Source organism: Rousettus aegyptiacus, unplaced genomic scaffold (assembly GCF_014176215.1).
Source record: "Rousettus aegyptiacus isolate mRouAeg1 unplaced genomic scaffold, mRouAeg1.p scaffold_m13_p_4, whole genome shotgun sequence".
NCBI classification, from domain to species: Eukaryota; Metazoa; Chordata; class Mammalia; order Chiroptera; family Pteropodidae; genus Rousettus; species Rousettus aegyptiacus.
The window spans coordinates 152,092,929-152,115,159 of record NW_023416307.1 but is presented as its reverse complement, the minus strand read 5'-3'; the positions used below and the strand labels follow the sequence as shown (position 1 = coordinate 152,115,159).

Genomic DNA, 22,231 nt, shown 5'->3' with positions numbered 1-22,231 from the left:
GCAGAGCACGGCTGCACCTGGCACGCCCAGGTGTGTCCCGAACCCAGGCGGAGTGCACCTCGAGAGCAGTTCCACCTCAAGGCATCGATTGGCCAGTCCTGTCACCCGTCACCGTAAGAGCAATCGCTCCGGCAGTAGCGGTGGGGCACGCTGGGCTGAAGGGCTGTGAAGTTTCTGTCCCACCCATGGGAGTGTCTGTGTGGCTGTGTGGCTGTGACCCTGGGGTCTCATTAGCCGCTGCGGAAAAGCAAGCCCGGGGAAGGCCCTTGAAGAACTAGCGATGGGCCGTAAAGAGCCGTGGGTACCCATGGATGGCGAGGTCAGTCGGCAGCTCTTCCGGGCACGTGTGGGGGTCCTAGGAACTCTCTCCCCAACTGCTCCAGCCCCCAGGTCCTCATCGAGTCACTCGTTTTCATTACTCTCCAAACGCATTCTCCCCTCAATGTCTAGGCATGCCCCCCTCCCATAAACGACAGTCTCCCCTTCCGATTGCAAACTTGCTGTGAATCCCACGTTTCCTCAATCGGCTCTGAGCGTTACTGAAAGACCTCAAAAAACAACAAGCTCCACTCACATCCCCAGCTTTTGCCCCAGCGACGCCCTGGCCTCCAGCTCCACAAAGCACTGCGCGGGAGTCTCCTCCCGGCTCCCCTGGGTGCAAGCGGCCATGCCAAGCAGCCATGCGATGCTGCAAGCAAGGAGGGCGTGGCTGGACGAGGCAGGCCCTGGTCCCAGGGACCGGAGGGGCTGCCTGTGCGCCATCGAGAGGACAGCACCCCTCTTTCCTGCGGTCCTCAGTTGCAGACCTTCTCAGCCGCTTTGCAGGCACTTCGCCACTCTCTCCAGCCTCGGCAGGACCACGCCCTCCTGCTGTTTCTCCGTGCAGCGAGACAAACGGCCACTCCACCCGAGGCTAGCTCAATGTCCGGGGCAAAAGCAGCCCCCGGCTGGCAAATAAAAGCTTCAGAAATCAGAAGAGAGGCGCAGGGCGTGCAGTGGGCTGGGGTACCCCGTGTATGCTGTGTGCAGTGGGAGGTGTGTGGGAGGTGGCGGGGGGGGGGAGGCGATCACACCCACCCCCTGAGCCCCAGCTTCCGCAGAGGTGTGAGCAAAGGAGGAGCCAGGAGCGGCAGCTTTGCAACCCGCTGCTCTCAAAGGCTCTGCCAGGCTTGCTCTCCCCGTGACTCATCCTGCTTCATTCTTAGGACTTCTTAATGCCTTTTATCTGCCGCAAATGTTCTCGTCAGGGAGCTGGTAGGTGTTAGATGTTCAAGCAGACGCAGGGGTGTAAGCGCACACACACGCCGTCTTTTGAAAAGCGCATTTGTCTCACTCAAAACCAAACAAAAACAAGACACCTGCCTGCCTTAAAGTACTTCTCTGGGAATGAATAGCCTGCCTCTGACTTCTGAGGCCCTATTTTGCTACCTTGAAATGGAGGAGGACCTCCCCACCCCCACACCCACACCCCGCAAAGAACGCGATGCCTCAGACCTGGGCCCACAGTCCCACGGGAGCAGGTGTGCTGGTGCACAGGGGAGCCAGGCGGAGTGGACAGAAATTAGGACGTGATAACAGATACCCTCGGTGCTGGCCACCCTAACGCCCAGGCGTCAGGGCCGTGCGTGACCCAGGGCCCCTGGGGGGTCGGGGGGGGGGGCGACAACTGGAACTCTCCTCGGAAATGGCGAAGAGAGCGGGAGAGGTGGTTTGTGAAAGCAAAATGTGATTCGCCGACGATGCTCCCTCTTGTCTACACCCCCTCTGACAATGACAATGGTTTCCCAAGTTCTCCAGTCACCGCTGACATCCTCTGAGAAGTCGTCCACCCTCCCGGCACAGAGGCGGGGTCCACCCCGACAGAACGGGTGTAACTCCACGAACATTCAGAGACGATCGAGGAATGGCTGCTCCCCTTAGGATGCTGATGGCTTTGAAAGGGAGGAAGGGAAGCGAGGACAGGAACCGTCCAAATGAGGGTATGAAAATACTTTAAGGAGCCCGGGAGGGACAATGTCCGCAGAGCAGAGCCAAGGAGAGGCCAGGGGAGGAGGCATTTGGGCCTCAAGAACAGCTAGCTGGGCAGAGGGAGGAAGAGGGGCGTGTTGGGGGGCATCTGGGTACCCGGGACCACCAGTGGAGCTGCGCGGTGGGCAGGTGTGGGGCCTGAGGACTCAAGGGAGCAGCCGCATGAGGCTGAGGAAGGAGCCGGCGGCCTCAGCATGGCGGGGCTGGCGTGCCTCCCTAAGGACCCCTCTGGAGGAGACAGTGGTCAAATGCTTTCTTGAGGGGAGATGACTGGCTCTGGAGTGGGGGGCTGACTGTGGGGGGATGGGAGGGGCCAGGGTGAGGACGCACAGGGGTGGTGGAAAGGAACAGTCAGAGCTGAGAGACATTCTGAGGGCAGATCTCACAGGATGGGGGTTTAAATGAGGAAGGACGCAAAAAAACAAAAAAATGTGTGTCTACAGTGAGAGGCTGAAGGTGGGTGGCTGGGAGTCAGGGCGGGGGCAGGGGTGGAATCAGGGCAGGAAATACACTGAGCAGGAAGCAGCATCCTGGTGCAGAACCGTCTCTCCCCGTTTCTGGGCGCCCCGCGGCTGCCCTCTCGGCTGTGCCCTGCACCCCTCGGTGCTGAGGTGAGGGTCAAGTCCATCGTTGAGAGGCTAACATCTCGTCATGAACTAACACAGCATCATCCCACGCTGTGCGGCTGGAAACTACGGACCAAAAGGGAGCCTTGGTGACATGGGGCCACGAGAGGCAACTGTAAAAACCAGCATGAGAACCCGGTCAGCCTCCTGACTGAGGCGGCTGGCGCCCTGCACCCGCGGCTGGGAGGGCAGCTCGGTCGGCAGTGCGGGGAGGCAGCTGCTGGCGTCAGGAGGGAGAAGAGCCTCCGCGATGCTCTGGCCCTGGAAAGACCAGGGAGGATTAAGGAAACGGGCTCCGTCTCCAGGAAGTATCAAGTACTTTGCAGACCTTATTTTTAGCTTAATGTGCTGAAGCTATTACAAGCACTGGATTCCCGGCAGAAGGGGCTGTGGAAGCAGACGCCCTCACCGTCTGTTCTCACTTCAGCCACAATGTCCCTCACCCCGCTACCTCCCGCCGACGGCCCCGCCACCTCCATCTTAAACCGCATCTCCCCGAAGCATCATCCAGCATCCTGAGTGGCAGCCCGGGGCCCTGAGCTCTGCTCCTCCAAATTCCGTGCCTGCATTAGTCCACAGAACTCCCACAGTGTACCCCGAGGCATACGACCCCACAACCATGGTGTCGGGTGATTGCACAAAATAAAACGACCAGCTTTTTAACCTCATGCTGCAAATTCCACTTAAAAAATTGAAAATACAAAAACAAACAAATGAACAAACAAACAAACAAACAAAAAAACAAAAAAAAACCACCCCAAATGTGCTCTTTCTGGCCCTGGCTGAGCTTCTGACTGACTCATTCTGCTTGTTCTCTTTTGCACGGAGAGAAGGAAAGAAAAGCGAGCAAAGACCACAATTTCACTGTGTAAAGAGACCTGGTTTTCTTCTACAAACACACAGTTTCGGTGGAACGTTTCACCCGTCCCATCGATCCCACAGCTGCCGGGTATTCTATCTTAGGTTACTGCGATTAGGTGAATACCGCTTGTTTCAAAAAATGAAACGCACAGCCAAGATAGGTCGTATGTCCACCGCCACAGTTCCGAGAACACTGGTGTCTCAAAACAAGCCAGCGGTTTCAAAAGGAAAAAAAAAAAAAAAAAAACGGCCCACGTATTCTCGGGGTCTGTTTGAAACCTTCATCAAAGGTCTGTATGTTCAGCTTCATTTGGGGACCCTCGGTGGACTTTCCTCTACCGAAAACCTGACTTTTGGTGCTTCTTGAGGGAACAAGTCAAGCTGCCTGCAAAACGAGCGAAAACCCAAAAGCAAACAGACGATACTCGAAAGTGCTTCTCAGGTACTGAACACACATCGATCGCTCCGGGGACCTGGAGGCCGTGCTCACTTTATATCAGGTCGTCTGATCAGCAGCGGCCGCCCGCACTGAGGGTGCAAGAGTTTGGTCCCTTCGGCGTTCCCCAACGTCCTCCTCGTGTGCCTTTTGTACAGGAAACATACAATAGCTTTTTTTTTTTTAAAAAAAAAAAACGATAACTTTTGAGTGACCAGATGACTGACTGGCCGGCAAGACCTGGAGTCGGGCTGCACACCCGGCTTGGCTGGACCTCAGTTTCTCTTTTCTGTCTCACTGGGTCACCTCTCAGTTCCTAAATGGCGCCACAGTTGGACGTCACTGGAAGGATTTGGGGAGCTATTTCCTCACTTGGAAAAACATTTGCCCAGCGGTGGAAGGAGCCTACGGCTCAGAGCAGTGTCTGGGGCCAGTGCCCTGGCTTCGGTGCTGACCTCGCCCTGCTGTGTGGTCAGGGGCTCAGCCTCACGGGGAGTGACCTCATCAGGACAGCGGGGCAAGTAAAACTCCTGTAGGGTGGTCACCGGAAAGAAGGGCCTCGCCTGGCTGTGAGGCAGGGTCAGCGCTCACAGAGGAGGAGAGCCCGATGGAGTTGGGAGCACTTGCAGCGACCTGACTAAAACAGCAGCGGATCGCCACAGCTGCCTCTTCATTACTTCGGGATCTGTGTTGTGAGTCGGTTGCATCTCTGTAGAAACATTGCTGGGGCTACATCATAGCTCTGGGCAGGCGCACTCTGCCTGTGGACGAGTATGATTCCCTACGCACACAGGTCGCCCCCGAGGGTGTGAGAGGACACCCTAAGGGCCCTAGGAAGGATGGGGAGCCAAGCCCCATGCTGGCTGAAGTTCCTTACCAGGAGGCCTGGACTCTAGTTGCTGCATGCACATTCTCCTGGACCAAGTGACCTGGACTCGGAAAATACACTGGCCACTGAAGACCTGAGTCATCGTTAAAAGGGGAGGACTGGCAAGTGACGGTCAGTGAGGCTGACGGGAGAGTTCTCGTGCTGAAAGGTCCTTCGCACAGCAGCATGCTGTGGGCCGGTGGCACTGTCCTGGTGAGTGAGAGAGGACACGACCAGCCTGGGTAAGTGACAGGGTGTTTCTCATGGGGCCTTGAACCTCACACGGCCAGAGCTGTGGCACAAAGCGAGGCCTCGGAGGACAGGCCCGCGGGCTGGGAGGCCAGTGTCTTCGGAGGCTGGTCATCCCTGCAGATGGTGGGGGATGGACAGACATCCCCCAGCGAGAGCTGGGATGGGTGGTCGGTGGGTTGTGACGGTGGAGAGACAGACCTATCCAGTGTCCACTTTCCCGTTTTCTGTTACTAGTTGCTGCTGGCCTGGGTTGATCTCAGCTGTGCTCTGGGAATGGGGTGTGAGCGAAAGGCGCAGATGCCTCCCTCTCTCCAGGCCTCGCAGTGGCATCAGGCCCTGGTCCCTCCCCAGCCCCACCTGACTAGCGGCACCATGGGAATTGTGGTCTTGGTTCTACCCTAGGCTGCTGGGCAGGCGGAGCAGGTACTCTGTGCAGGTCATGGCTGTCTCTAGGGCCTTTGGGCGTGGAGAACAGGCTTCCTTGCTGGGCAGACCACTGTTCTGGGTGTGGGAATCACAAACCTAGGGTTACTCTTCCTGGGCTCCAGGCACTCTGAACCATAAATGCGAACGCTCTGGCCCGAGAGCATTTAACAGCGCAGTAAGCTCATTTGGATAAACAGAGCTCTCCAGTTTCTCGCGCTGTGGGTGTTCTGTGGTCACCATTTACTCTGCTCCCAGGGGGATCAGCAACCCACTGATGATGTAACCCCAACTGTCACCAGCCATCGCTGGAACCCAGAGCTCAGTCCAGCACCAGTTTCCCGTGAGGGCTTGTCTCCTGCCCTCCCTCCAAGCTTCACCCCACGACGCCTCTTCTGGGACCTGCGCTGGGGACCCGAGACGCCCCGCTTCCCCCGCCCTCCCCATGGCCTGGCATCCCCCCAAACCTGGAGGCCCCTTCGCCTCCTCTTACTCCCCATCGCAAGGCAGAGCCTGATAAACCATTTTTAGAATGTGTCGTCAAGGAATCCGGGTTGCATGCGTCTGTTTTCTTTGAAACTCAGAAAACACTTTACTCTTTTAAAAAAAAAAATCAGATTTCATTTTGGATCATGCTTCTATTTGCTCCTTGGAGAAGTAGAAGCCAGGCATGTCTATAAGATACCCTACAGTTCCGAAACTGATTTCATACCCTGTGGGCTACAGAGGCTTATTAAAAATATATATATAAGTGACCTAGAGCCCGAGGCTAAACACATGTCTACAAACGCACGGGGTTTAGCATAGCCGCATGGCGCAGACAGTGGGGGGTTTGTTGGGGAGAGTTATATCAGGCTCCGACCAGGCCCCCCGCCCCCTCCCCAGCTCTGTCCTTTGTGCCAGTGACAGTGCAGATGTGCCCACGGGCCAGGCGTGGGGCGAGCAGCCCGTCAACACTGGAGACATCTGAGGATGTGCCGAGGGCTGATTCAGAGCTGTCAATGGCTCCATGGAAAGTCCTCTGCTGGGGCCATTCCCCGGGGGCAGGGGTCTAAGGACCGGGCATGAAGGACCCATTTCAATGCAACAAGAATGTATTGAGGTCCCACCAGGTGCCAGGCACGGAGCTCGGCTCCAGGAGAGGCTGGAGAGAGGGTCGGCAGACAGACAGTGGAGTCAGGGCTGCAGCGTGCCAGCATCTCAGTCAGCCGAGGCCCTGGCGTCAGGCTGCACGGGCTGCACAGTGGCGATCTTTGCTCCTATTGTCCCCTCACTTGGAACCACTCGGCCCGAGCCGGGGGAGCTGTGGACGCAGAGACACGATGAGGAACAAACGGGCACACTTGTTTTGCTTTCTGCTCAGGATGGTCCATCCTGTAGCATCCCGAGGGGTCTGACGGCCCTTCTGCGGGCAGCAGAGTGGATGTCACAGAAACAGCAAGATGCCCAGAGAGTGCCAACGCCTCCGCTAAATGCTTTTTTCCCTACACTCCTGTAGTCCCGGCGTGGGTCACAGAACGCACCGTGTGACACCCTTTGACCATCCGCCCTCTGTATTTCCACACGTAGATCTTAGCGGTTTAACGATACGGTGATTTCTGAGTGGAACTAACGTTGATTTTTGAAATTGGGGATTAAGCATTCCGGCGCTTGAGAGTTCAATCGTCCTTGAAATGTGGAGACTGAAAAAAGTGATATCTAACGAGTTTGTAGATAAAATTCCCTTAAAAGTAAAAAAAAAAAAAAAAAGAAAAGAAAAGAAAAATCTTTCTGCCACGAGCCAAAAGGGCCTTCATACAATGATGTCTAAAAATATCTGCGGCAAGAAGTAAAATAAAAATAACTACTTATTTACTCTAGTTTCTCAGAATTTTATGCAAAGGCACGACTGGGCCAAAAATCGTAAATGCAATTTTATGCCCAAATCAAATCCTCTTACAAAAACTACTGCCAAAAGATCTGTTTAACGTCGTCAAGCCCCAGTCAATATTTCGATGCCGTCTTGTTTGAGTATAAGCAGCGAACCTAGACCGCCTCCTGGCGCTTGGCACCGTGGGGTTTAATCTGTATTAAAAGTTCTTATCTCCGATAGAGAGGCCTGTGGGGAAAGCCCTGATCAAACTCGACAGACCTGCCTACAGAACGGCGACCAATTCGGATGCCTGAATCTGGAAGACGCCTCCCAAGACCAGACTGCGCTGTCGAAGAGGCCTTGAGAACAGATGCACAGTAGAAAAGTCACCTTTCACTTAGGAGGGAAGAAATGCTTTGTTCCGACGTTGCTCAGAGTTCAGAGGCTGCCTCCTCGTGAGCGCAGGTAAGATCTTTCCTGATAGGACCCCTCACCCAGGGGCTGTGAAACCCCCACTGGCTGGTTTCAAGTGTTGGTGGGGTAGGACCGTCTACTGTTGGTTGGCTCTGGCACTCCCCACCTGTGCCCACAGAAGACATGACTAATTGATCGCATGCAACCTCATACCTCCAAACGCTGACCCCAGCCAGCAACCCACTTCTGCAAACCTCAGTTAAGTCCCCTGACTGTGACAAAGAGAATCCTTCTGTGCGAACCCAGAAAGTGATTTTCTCATTTACGGCTTTTGGACCACAAGCCTAGGGACACTGCTAAGGGATACATTCCAAGAGCTCTGCGCTGAAAGCAGTCAGCAGTCCGCCAGCAGTCACGTTTCGGATTCCAAGAATGGACTGGTATGAAGCAGGCTGGCTCAAAACACTTGGTAAAAATACCAACCGAACCCAACACACTGGGCCCTTTGTTCATGTGGGCTGTTCACAGAGAGACGTCCCAATTCAGAAGTATTTACAAAGAGCTGAAATGACCATTCACCGAAGACCTCTTGGGTTGCTCTGAAGTGATGACAAGGGAAGGCTGGCCACCGGGGAGGACCGATAAAACCTGGATTATCCGGAAGCCAGGCCTTCCTGTCAAACTGCACTCCAAAGACAACGCAGGATGCCACAGAGGCTGTGAAACTGCACGTGTCTCGGCCGGATCGCCTGCTCGGCCTCCATCACCAGCCCGCGCTGGTTCACAAAAGGGGAACCCAGAGACCAACTCCAAAGGCTGCGGAAAACCCTCCCGCCTCCTTTAATCTGAGAGTGTGATGCCTGACAGAGGGTCGGGAATCCATGGCGTGGCATAAACATTGCCTGTGCCACTAATAGAAGGATGTGTAAGGAACGTGGATGCTAAAGACACTTTTGGACCCTGACCGGGTTGCAGACATCCGGCGAGGTCGCTGCACTTCCTAAGATCCCCTATGGGGGAGGAGAAGGTTTCACTGGTTAGAGATAACCGGCAGTGGAGACCGGGCTCAGAAGGCGAGTATCCACATCCCGATTTCTGAGGCACGGTGCTGTGCCACGCAGTTATTGAAACTATTGAGAGCTAATAAAGTGTTAAAAATTTAATAAGGTTTGTTTTTTAAAAACAGCATTGTCAGATCTAGCCATATCACGACATCCCTCGTACTCTGATGAGCTGTTGGAGTGGGAGAGAGAGGGTGACTCTGGGTGACGGCCAGGGAACTGCCCACAGCTGGCAGCCGGCTTCGTCTATGCCCTTACTCTCAGTGAGTACTCATTAGTCCTGTGCTGTTAATAGTGATGGCAGTTACTAAGGACCTCTGTGCTTTGTCCCCCTGTGCGAGATCTGTTACTGTGAGTTTTGCTGGAACCCATGGAAGTATATTTCACATGTCAATATGACCTAATGCCTGCAACTGGGTGGAGGTGGAGGGACAAGGATTTTCTCTGAAGCAATCAGGAATCTCTTGATGGAGAACTTGGAACTGCCTGGAGGAGGTTGCTACTTAGAGCAGGTGGTTACGGCTCACTCCAGGGAGCCTAAGGTCCCACGTGGCTGGGAGGAATTCCAGGTTCAGGTTATGTCTGTGCATCTTCCAAAGGCTCATCTCAATATGGTTTTCTATGTTGGAAAGAGAAAGGCACTCCCTGGCCTGCCTGAATGAATCATGGTGTGTGTGTGTGTGGAGGCTGTGTTTCTCACTGCAAAGCAGCTGATGAGTTTTTGGATTAAAAAGCAACAAGCAACAGATTTTCCGGGGTCTGATTCTCTGCACCAAACCATCAGGAATGACCTTCGCCATCATTACCCTGTCTCCATTATCTTATTCTCATCCTATTGATGAGGAAAATAAAAACACATTAAAAGATTTGGGTTATGAAAAACGGTTCAACGTACTCATAATTTGGTAAACCAAAAGAGATGCATCGCTTATGGGAAAAAATACTGAAACACTCGGCAAAATATTAACGACGGAGCCCTTAACCATCTGTCCACAGCTTTTATGTCATATGGAATGATAGCATTGACTACCTTGCACTCCATTTAGAAAGTTCTTCATTGTATCACGCACACACAGAGGTTCACAATGTATGTAAAAATACCACGTCTCACGCTTTTAGATTTCTATAGGAAAGAATCCGAGTGCTATTGAGTGCACACCAATATACCATACGATGCTGTGAGGAAAATTACCCTACTTGACTTGTACAATTGATGCTTAGTTTGAAGTCTCTTAGCATTTTCATCTATTCAATGGAAAATTGACCCTCTCTGTTCTAGATTAACGGCAATCGGCGAACACAGTAGTCTCCAAACTCTTCTGAGCACGTGACTGCATTAGTAAACGGAAAATTGTGGTCATGCCAATGATATATGCAGGTTTGCTTATGGAGTAGGTGAATGCACTACTATGCTAACATATTAGGTCCATTATCCAGTGTATGAGGCTAGAACTCTTCTAGCGGAATAATCTACAGTTTTCCTGCACCGCAGTGGGTTACCTTGTGTGTCCCCCACTTTGGAGATCTCGAGTTGAGACAACTGAGAAAAGAAAGTGGTCAGCATGACACGGATGATGTTAACTTGCTTCCTGAGAAGTTCCGGGGCACAGGCTCCAGAAAACCCCAACATCCACCCCTCTCACATGCAGCCACACTCTGGAAACCCCCAACCAGATGATGGAGTGGCCCGGACCTCCTGCACCTAGCAGGTCACCAGCAGGAACTCATTTCATTCTTCCTTGGCCCGAAAGTCCTTTCCTGCAATGAGGTTCAGAGCAGCTATGACTGGCTGAGGTTCAAAGCGCCTCTGAGAATGAATCACTTCCCTATTTTTTCAGACGGTTCGTCAAAAGATGATTAAATAGAAAAGCGTTAGTGATGCTTTTCCTGCTCAGAATTTTATAAATATAAATAGACATCTGTCAGAGTAGTAACATTAGAGTTTTTAATAAAAAGTTTAATGTCGATTAGGACATGAAAGAAAGTCAAAAAATACCTTGGTGCAATGCTGCACCCAGAACTGTCTTTAAAACAGTCGATAAGAAATGCTGAGAATTTGCATTCTCTTTCCTCCAAACAAGTCCTGAGTGACACGGGAAACCTTGTTCAAGTTCAAATGTGCGGGGTGATGGAGCTTCACCATTAAAAAAAAGAAAAAGAAAAAGAAATCATCCCTGAACTACGTGAATCCAAAACGAGTCTCATGAAAATGTTTCTTAACCTTGGTTCCTTCCACCCTTGCAGATGGAGAGTCTGAGGACTCCAGGATTTTCAGCCCGGGTCTAACATCCAAGAACCAGTGGAAAGCAGGAATGCAGTATCTCCACTGAGGAATAAATGAACGAACCAGTGCATGAGCGAATGAACGGCCAAAGGCGAGGTAACCGGGATCTACAAAGATGTGAGCGACGAGGGCGGATGTCCTAGGGCCTGAGTCTCAGAACCCAGAAGCCAGACCACCACAAATGACCATGGCAATCATGGCCCTGTCCCCATGATCTCATTCTCACCCTTTTGGTGAGGAAAATGCATATTCAGCGAAAAAAAGCTGGGGTTATAAAACATCGTTCGACATAATCATAATCTGGTAAATCGCATTACATCCCTTTTGTACATTGCCAAGGTGTAGATGTGAGGCCTGTGTGCTCTCGGGATTTGTCTTATAGACACCTGTGACCTTCCACAGGCATTTTTTGTTTTTTGTTTTGTTTTTTTTTAGTACATACTGGGAACACAGACGGTAGTAACGACTCCTGGCCTCCAAGAGCTTGTGGGACCAAGTGAGGAAGATGGTGAGCAGAGGAGGTCGACTTAGGCTAATCTTGTGAGAGTCTGAACAAGCTGCAGAGGGTCTTGGGGGAACCCTGAACTTGGGGGAGCAGAAAGGCTTTGGGGAGGAGCTGGTCTGCGGGCTGGAGGCGGTGGGTGAAGAGAAGCAGATGGGGCTGCGAAGGTGGGGTACAGGGGCATGCCCTGCACGGGAGGCAGCTGGGGGGGACGCAGAGGCAGGTCAGAGTGTGCCTGGGGGCTGGAGACGAGCTCGAAACGCTTAGGCCTGGAGGAGGAGGCTGACCGCGCACACCTCGCAAGCGAAGGCATTTTCATTTTATCCTGCAGGCGAAGAGGAAACAAGCTGACTTTAAGTAGGACACAGACTTCTGTATTTTTTGAGGGGGTAAAAAAAAAGACTGGATATAGGGGGGGAGGGAGAAGCTCTAACAAGGTGAAAATAGAAAGTATGCAAATTTAATTTATCAACTATGTTAAAACATCATGTTTTCCTTCTATATTAAGATCTCGAGTTCCAAATCACTACTAATGGGCAGCGCCACCTTTAGAGTGATCGGAAGGGGGTCTGCTTCATAGAGAGGTGCCGAGACAGCAATCTGTACGTGGTGGACACCCATGGGTGTCTGTTACATACAACGAGATCCGATAGACTTGAGTTAAAGGGGCCCCGCACTTTATAAACAGCTGAGAAACTGACGATGGCTGCCCAGACGTGTGCGCTGGGTGTGGGTTCCAACCAAACCACTGTATGCAAACAAGGACTTGGATGTCTCCAGCAGCGTACGCAAAGACTTAACGCGACGAGTCTCGTTATGTTAGAAACCAGAGAAATAAGAAAGGACGCTACATACGTCCATGACACACGACAGAAAGTGACTTCTGTGGTTGCCTCTGTCCCTCACAGCCACCCAGGAAAAGGCCGGAAGTTCTTCCGGAGAGAGTGGGGCACAGAAATGCGGTAGCACGTTGGGTGGAGGAAACTGCCATCTGCCAGCGTGAGCGGGTGATGCTGGAACTTTCTGCGTGCTCCAGTCTGTAGGACGGTGCCAGGCAGGAACCTTGAAGAAGGTGTCCTCTGAGCTGCAGAAAGGGCTCAGCTCTGTGAGGTCACTGTATACCAGTGTCTGGGGGACAGTGTCTCGGGCTTGTGGGGGGGGGGGGCAGAGGAACAGGTTTCCCTCGCAAGGGTGACCCCCATCATTTAACGTGCTGTGGGCACAAGGCCCCCAGGGAGCGAAAGGTACCTTCTAGGTACTCGGGAGGTTGGTGCTGGCTTCCAACTGGGACAGCTCCCCTCGTCACCCCTGCTCCCCATGTGGCAGGCAGCTGACTGTCACAACCTGTGCAGGTGTTAATGAGGAACATGCCAAGTGGCTTTTTCACAATCCTCACACAGACAATGTGGCAGTAAACGCTGGAGGTAAACTGATGAAAGTTCGTCGCTGAAAGAAAGGCCAGTTGACAGACATTTCTTTTTATGACGCCGGCACCATGTATGTGTGTGTGTGTGGGGGGGCTGCCCCACCCCCTCAGCCATGAGAACGAGTGAGGGACACATAGTGCCTCTCTACACGTGAGAGAGACGTCGACCCGGCAAGGCCGGGCGATCCTCACTCACCGCACCTGCCACCAGAGGAGCACTCTGGCACCTTCAGGGTGGGTGGCAAGGACACACCCCTAGCATGCCACAGCCCCCCACCCCTCGCAGCCCACCTGCCCCCTTCCACACCAAGGGCTCTGACTCAGACCTGCCACCGCAGGGGAACCTGCCTTCTTAGGACGGCTCGGGTCCTTAACACCGCCATTGCTATGGCTGTGGCTGTGTTCCCTAGTAAAAGGTGCTCTTCGGATAAGCAATTCTGATTTGAATGAGCAGAGAGACGAGTGACTGAGCACGGCCTGCTCCGTGCCCTCGTGGGCTGACATCTTCTGCCCCTCTTCCGGCTTCTGATATGTGTCGCTGACGCCTTGCTGCTTTGCCATCAAACACTGGCCCTGATGTTGGGCTTTGCCTTTACAGGGCTGCTTTGAAAAGAAACAGAAGTCTGATTCACCTCCAGAAACAGAAGCTCCCACCTGTGCCCTAGAAGGGGCAGCTCAGAGCAGAGGGAGGGTTGAAATGGGCCAAGGCTTTCCCTCCCAGCTGAGGGATGTGAGATGGGACAAAGACCCAGTCGAGGGTGGCAGACTGAATTGAGAACCCCAATCTGCCCAGAAAGGTGGACTCTAGCTAGGTAGGAAGGGAGACTTGAACTTCTGGTGAGTCGAGGGCAGACAAAGTTTCTCCCGTCCTGTCCACAGCAGCAGCACAAAACACTACAACTGGAAAGCCCCTAACAAATGATCGTGCAGCCATTTCATTTTATATATAGGTAACTGGCCTCCTTCTCTGGACTTCAGTTTCCCTGACGCGACACCACAAGCAAGCGACCGGAGCAGAAACAACCTGCGCAGGTGTCAACGAGGAACATGCCGAGTGGCTCTGTTGTGGGGACAAAAAGCCTCGGACATCCTGCTCGTTGAGGAAATCTTATTACCAAAACGGCGATTGCTGTTTGCCTCCTCAGGGAATGCCTTTAAAACCTGCAGCCTAAAAGCCCGATCATAAGAAACCTTATTTTGGCAAGAGATAGGAGTAGACAGTTCACAGATGAGCACGTTGAAATAGCCAAAAAACACAAAGACGCCCAGCCTCAGGAAGTGTAGGGAAATGCAAGTCACGGCAACAACAACAAAAAGCTTTTATAAATATATATAAAATATTTAATAAATATATATATATATAAAGTTTTCTAAATAAATAAATATATATATAAAAGATTTTTGTCCCCTCAATGGCATCGCTGTATATATAATGAAGCAACTCTAGTCACCAACCTACTTTTGAGGTTTATCTGCATTGACCCTGGCCCTTCTAACTGCCACTCAGAACTGCATGGCTTGGACGTGCCCAAAGCATTTTTTCATCCCCTAGAGGTGGGTGTTGGGATTGTTTTCCGTTTTTTCCGTCACAGGTGCTGCAGCGCCCGGTGCTCACGGGGTGGATCTTTGGGGCAGGACTCCGAAGTGGGCTGCTGGGGCGTGGATGGGTCTCGCGATTCGCTAGGCGCTGTCTGCATTCACGGCGTGGCAGGCGAGTTCTACTGAAGCCTCCTCTCCGAGGCTCCATCTTTGCTGGACACTGCCATTGATCTGCTGGCTGTGGCATGGCTGCCTTCTGAGCTTTGAATGGCATCTCCCTCCCCCCCCCCCGCCCCGTACCGAGTGCCTTTTCATCCGCTGTGGATTCTCAGTTGTCCCCTTCTGCAGAGAGCTTCTCCCTACATGTTGACGTCTTTCTTGGCTTCGCAGTGGTTTCCTCCTTGAATCTCAGGAGTTCTTCAGGGGGGTCGTGTCAGAATTAGTTCTTTGTTACAGTGACAAATCACTTCTCCCGAGGAGGGGGTGGTTTTTCTTCCTTCTAAAAATGGCTTCCACTGTCATTCATAGTTTTCCTTTAATCACCTTTTTCCCCCCTGTGCCTTGTTCAAGAAATCCTTCCTTCCCTGAGGTCCTAAAGATATTTACCTGTTTTTCTTCCAACTATTTACAAACTTCATCTTTCGCATTTCGCTCTTAGATCCATCTGGAATTTATTTTTGAGAAAGCTAAGTTTCTATTTCCCTATATGAAAAATCAGTTAACCTAGCACAATTTATTGACTTGGCTCCCTTTTCCCACTAATAATGCCAGCTGTAAAATACAACTCTGATATACACCTAGGTCAAAGGGACAGACTAGAGAACCCAAATATAATGCAACATTATTTTAATAACTCAATGAAAAGAAAAACCCAGCTCATTGTGCAAGGCTTCTCTATTCTTTGTCTTGGGTTTCCTTGGTCCTTTATTCTTCCACATGAATTTCTGGATCAGCTCATTAAATTCTGTGGAAATTTTTATCAATACTTTTATTGAAATTGTTCTGACTTAATCTATTATTTGGGGAAAATAATGCCATTTTTTATGGTGTTCATTTATGTCTCCATTTATTTGGATATTCTCTCTCGTCCTTCAATAAAGTTTGGTAATTATCTCCATACATACACTTTTCTGGTGAGATTTATTACGGATTTTCTTAGTTTTTCTAATTAGAGGACTCTTCTATATTTCATCTTTTAATTAGAAATTGCAAGTGTTTAGGAATCTTATTGAACTTTTATCCAGTAAACTTTCTAAATTCACTGAATCGTTTTAATCATGAAGATTATCTTGGATTTTCTAAGATAACTACCATATGGGTTTCTGGGGCAAAAAAAAAAAAAAAAGATAAATTTCTTCTCTTTTCGATTCTTATGCCCTTTCTTTTCTGCTTTATCATAGTGGCTCGGGCTGCTAGTACAAATGCTAAAATAAAGTGTGGGACTAGGCCTCTCCACTGCATTTCTGCATGTAACAGGTGACCAGGGAGCCGGGCGTTCTCTGTCGGGTTTTGGCAGGTGCCCTTTATCAGGCCCTCTATTCATACTGGTCAATTTAAAAAAAAAAAAAAAATTGGGAATGGGTGTATATTTTCTACCAAACACTTTCTATGCATTTATTGAAGTAGCTGAACACCCTTCCTCCTCTAATCTGTGATTGTGGTCAACTACGCAAACAGATTTTCAAATGGAAAGCCATCTGTGCGTTTCCACGTCATGACGTATACGCGACATGATCCCCTTCGTAACGTTTTCTTAAACTTTTCTGTAGAGCTAGAGATTGTTACGGTATATATTTCGTATTAAGAAAAAAAAAAGAGTTTATAAATTATTTTCACAGAGTTTTTCAAAAGATCCCCTGGAGAGAGGCATTTATTTGATCTTGTCTGAAAATATCACTTGTATGTCAGAACCTACCCCTCGCTGGACTCAGAAACCACACTCGGCCCGGCTCCCATGCCAGCATTGCCAGCCGGACTGCTCACCCACACCCGAAGGATGAGGGGCGGGGGGACAGCATGGGGGGAGGGGCACGGTCCACGGTGACCCCACAGCACCCCAGGCCCCTTGTTCTAGCAGCCAGTTCAGCAAATAAGAACACGCTGATGTTCGGTCCACTTCTCGGAGATGCCACAAACCAAGAGGGAAAAACCCCACACCGGTTTCTCAGCACCCCCGAGGCCAGGGCAGAGACCAGAGGACAGACGCATGTCCTCAGTGCCCTGCTGGCTCCTGCATCCGCTCCTCTCCTGGCCTTTACGGCAAAGGAGCAGAGGAGAGAAAAGAACAGTGTACAAGAATACTGTTTTTTTCCCCCATCTACTCCAGAAGAAAGTCATTTATTTATCCTAAGAAAAGGACCCCAGAAGTCAGGCAGCTGGGGAAAGAGGAAGGGATGCTGCCAACAGTGTCTCTGGACCCGAGGACATCTCTCCGCCTCCAGTGACCTTCTCTATCCACGGCTTCTTTGTGGGGGTGCAAGTTTGGGGCCAGAACTGCCAGTGGGAACACAAGTGGGGACAGAGTCCAACCTGAGTGCCTTTAACCTGGCTGTGTCCTCAGAGGAAGCTGTGGCTCTGGCCTCACCTTGGGCCTAGGCTGTCTGCCCCACGTGACTGTCCACTGACCGAAAGGGACGTACCCTGTGCTGGAGGAAGATGTCCTTGGTTTGGGTCTCAGGCCTGCCCTTAACAGGCTGTCTTCCCAGGCAGAGGACTCTGGGCTTGGTGCCACCTTCATAAACAGGGCAGGATGAACAAGACGACCTGGAAGTTTCTCTCACGTCCCAAGTCTAAACCGTGCATCTTAACCGAAGCCTGCTTTCTCCACGCTGTGCCCACGGAGCCTGAGACAACTCGTTAACTGCTCTTCATAAGCTTCTGTCCTCAGAATTGCTTCTCTTCTTGGTAACGGAACTGAGGAAAGCCTGAGTGTGTGGGCGTGGGTGGGTGGGTGGCTGGGTGGGTGGGTGACGGCTGTACTCGATGACAGTCGAGAGCGCTTTCCAGCCCCGAGACAAACGTACAAGCGAAGAACGACCCAAACCAGAAAGCAGCAGGGACCACGCACTGCCGATGTTAAAGGTGAGCTATGACCAGGAGAGTCAGTGCAGACAATTACTGACCCCCGACCTTTTGTTTAAAAGGGAAAAACAAACAAAGCCAAACCCGGTGATTTCCTCTTTTATCGAAAAGATGTTGGGAGCTTTTACTTTTAATTATCGAAGAGAAAATGTCACCAAGAACCAAAGCTCTGGGTTCAGGCGAGGCTGAAATCTGATTCTTTCTCCACCCCCCACCCCCCCTTACTCACTGTATGATCTTGGAAAACCTGCTTAGGTGTCTGGAGTCTCAACTGTCTCACCTAGAAAATCAGAACTGCGGCGTCTCCGTCACAGTGTTCCCAAAAGCATTCAATGAAATCGAATGGGAAAAAGTCCTGGGTAATAGTCTGGGTTTTAGCACTTTACACAAACAACCTGAAGCAAAAAATAATTTTGAGAGAAACAGCAAAGGAGCCTTTACACGTGACACAACACACAGGTGCACGCCTACGTAAAAATGTACACTAAAGATCTGTTTTACTGGACGTACAACGACACACCTCGATTCTAAAAGTCACAGGGGTACGAGCGCAGGGTCAGAGACGAGCATGAAGGCTTATTGATGATGGCGCCGATAGAACCACTACGCGTTCTAGTGAAAAAAAAAAAAAAGAAACAATTCAAACATCCAGCAGCGGGTGAACAATGAAATAAATTCAGGTACTTCCGCCCGGTAGAACGTTACCTATTAAAATTACGTTTCCAGAGAACTCTTCATGTCATGAGAACATGCTCCAAAGAAAATGAAAAGTGGGGGGAAAAACAGGATATGAAACGGCGTAGAGCAGAACTCCAATTCCAAGCTCATATCTGCAAGAGCCCAAGACTAGAAGAATCGGATAGAAGCGTTATCAGGTGTCATCCCTGGGGGTATGACTGTGGGTGGTATTTATTTTCCCTTTATACTTCTCTGTATTTTCTAAATTGTCTAAAATGAACATATATTACTTTTAGAATCAGAAGGGGAAAAAAAAAAAAGACAGAGTAAGAAATAAACGTGTGCCTTACAGCACCTGGAGGAGGCAGTGAAGTCACAGAGATGAGGCCGGCGCGGAGGTGTGTCCTCCCGGGCCGGCAAGACAGTGGCACCCCGAAAAACTCCTCACGGCTCATCGCCAGAGAGAATGGAGCCTTCGCCTCCAACCCCGGGAAGGGAAGCTGGAAACTAGGTTTTAACACCATCGAAACCATTGACCGAAACCCCAAGGAATCGCTTAAGCACGCTGCGAAATGAGAGACCACGGAGAAGGAGAAACTCCTTCGGGATTATTTTAGAATTTCAATCCCTAAGACATGAGTGAAGTGTCTCAGAGAGAATGACTTTGTTTCCAGACACCGACTTCCACGTGGCATACGGTTAGAGACTCGCTCAGGGATCACATCAATGTTTTATTATTTTGATCACAGTATTATTGTGTAAAAATGGTTTATTGTCTGAATTGTGAGGATGGCCTTAGATTTCTGAGCTTCAATGATGAGAAACTGGCGTTTATCTCCAAAGGAAAAGAACATTACATCCCATAGCGGTGAGTACTTTTACTGTGTGAGATTTTATAGTCACATCCTTCCTCTTTTTTTAAAAAAAAAAAGATCTAAAATAGAATATCATCTTTGATTTTTGGTCTTTATCTCGAAATGTCTAATGTTCCTGAAGGAACAGCACCAAAGAAGGCCAAAAAGTGAACTTCCTCTCGTTCCAGCCACAGACCGTATAACACTGCCGGGGAGACGACTAATCGCTGAGGAGGAGTGGTTTCGGGGGGGGGGGGTGGCCGGAGGTTAGGGCCGCAGCTGCTGCTGGGGAAGCAGCACCCCAGTCGCCCCACAACTGAACCCACTGAGCGAAGCTCACGGTGTGGCCGGCCGCTGTCCTGCGCCCATCAGCCATCCTTAGGGGGAGCTGCCGGTGTCGGAGAAGGGCCAGAAGCAGAGCCGATGAGACTTGGGCCAGGTGAGGGGCGGGGAAGGCCGAGGAGGATGCCGACGTGTGTGTGACGGGGGCAGTCTGGTGGCGGGGTGTGCTGTCAGCAGGCACGGGGAAGCCAGGAGCAGCAGACCTAGTAAGAACGAGCGCGGCACCGGAACGGCTAAAGCGTTCGTGGGAAACACCGGGTGAAACACGTGCTCGCGCCTCCCCGGCCCCTTATTTGGGGGGTTACTGACTCTTCACAAAAGGATCATCTGAATCTCATTTAGGACTCCTAGCTGCATTTTCCCTTCCTTCCAGACTCCCAGCCACTCATCCTATCTTTTCTTCCATCCGTCCATTCATTTATCCATCCATTCATTCGTTCGCCCGTCCGTCCATCTGTCCGTCATATACTGAGCACGTATCGTCTACTGTGTGTCAGGCACTGTTAGGGTGTTGGGGATCCAGAACGAAGAGACAATATCTTGACTTCATGGGACTTTGTTTCTCACTGGATTGTTTTAAATAATGACCAAAAGAATGCTCCCATATGACCTAGCGATCCCGCTGCTGGGCACAGATCCCAAGGATACATCTCGAAGTGATATTTGCACCCTCATGTTCACTGCAGCACTATTCACAATAGCCAAGATAAGGAAACAATCTGTGTCCACTCAGAGATACGGACAGTAAGTTTCCACTTAATGCCATCACTGGAACTGTGGTAAAACAATGTAAGACAAAATCAATTTTACCACAGGCTAATTTGATATACACAAGAGTTTAGCTCCTACTCAGCTCATCAATGTTCTAACAAAATGACATTGAATGAAACTATGTTGTTTGAGGAGCTGGGGTAAAATGGAATATTACCCAGCCATAAAAAAGGAAATCCTCCCTTTTGTAATAATATGAATAGACCTTGAGGGCATAATGCTAGTGAAGTCAGACAGGAAGACAAGAGTACGTGTATGTTCTCACTTATATGTGGAATCTAAAAGAGCAGAAGAGCTGGAGGGTAGGGGAAATGGGGACGGGGTGGTCAAAGGGCACAAACTTTCATCCATAAGATGATTGAGTTCCGGCAATCTAATGTACAATGTGGTGACATGGCAATTAATGATACTGTTAATTATATAATTGAAAGTCGTTAAGAGAGTAAATCTTAAATGTTACCATCACACAAAGATGGTAACTATGTGAGCGGATGGCGACGTGAATAACTAAACCTACCATAGTAACCATTTCACAATACACATTGTGTATCAAATCATCATTATGTGTGCCTTAAACGTATATATGTTATACACCAATACTATCCCGATAAAGCTGGAAAAACAAAACAAAACAAAAGATGTATCTTTTAAGCTGAGATCTGAAGAATAAGACTAGAGAGGAAGGGGAGGATGTCAAGGCAAGAGCTCCAAGTTGGGCAGAAGCATGGCTCATCCCGGAAGATGAAAGGAGATGGCCAAGGAGCAAGGTCCTGGGAGCAGTGGAAAGGATTTTGGTCCTCCTCTCAAAGGTAATGGAAAGCTTCTTTTGTTATGTTAGTTCACGTTGTTCCTTCAGGGAGGTCCGTGGCCAAATCGGCTTTATACAAACCTCTACCATCTATACCAGGGGCAGCAGAAGGGCCTCGTGGTCACATATTCTTGGGTTGAAATTTCAACCCCCCCCACTCACAAGCTGCACCACCTTGGGCAAGCGACTTAACCTCTGTTTCAGCTCCCACAATACTTATTCTCATCACGGCTTCCATCAAACCCTCTGAGAATTCATCGAGGGGGCTTGGCGTTTTCTCCTGTGGACTAAGCATCTCCTACTATGACTATATTATTATTATTATTATTATCGATTTGAGGAAGCACTTCCGTCATGTGGACTGAAACAATGGCTGAGAAGCTACCTCGTTAAAACAATCTCCAGTTCACAGTCTTTCTTATCTGATTCTAGTTACAGTCTCTAGGAAGATGAAAAAATTGGGGATTTTTTTTTTTTTTGCCAGGGACTGGTGTTAGGCTGAACGTGTTCTGGGGCCCCCTGGACGAGGGTGGCATGAAGCCATCTCCGACCCTGGACAATGCATGGCAGGAGAGTCTCTCGGGGCCGAGTGGGAGCCAGCACAGGCCGGCGCTTCACAGCGGAACCAGAAAAATCCTGTCCTTGCTCCTTGCTGACTTGGAAGGGCTCTGAGCCACCCGTTCTCTCCCAGAAAGTGCTTTCAGGGCTAACTACAGACATTTCTGACCAATACTATCTCAAGGGCTATCGGAAAAGTGGCAAGAATAAGACAGACATTATTCTCTCCATGAGACTAAACCACAACGCATCCCCACCCTCTTGGGTCAAGAAAGACAGGAAAACCAGTTGAGATGTGTCCCAAGCACCTAGAACGATAGGTACTTAACGTATGTTTGTTAAAGGAGGGAAGGGGTGAGAGGGTTGGGGGGACTTTCCTGGCATTTTGATGCAAGAAGATTAGGAATGGGATTCTATGGGAACAGAATATTTCTCAGCATCCTGAGACCCGTGGGCAGGGCCTACTTCAATCTGGAGATTTCAGAAGGAGGCTGAGAGCTAAACCTACTAATTCAGCAAGTCCTAGTCTGTCTCACTTCACAGTTCCCAGGGCTCTTTCCCACACAT

General features: G+C 50.4%; 1 long non-coding RNA gene across 1 annotated transcript in view; it reads right to left on the bottom strand.

Moving 5' to 3' along the window:
* Window positions 1-22,231, bottom strand: part of LOC107509065 — a 116,744-nt gene that overhangs the window by 64,544 nt on the left and 29,969 nt on the right. The window lies entirely within an intron of this gene.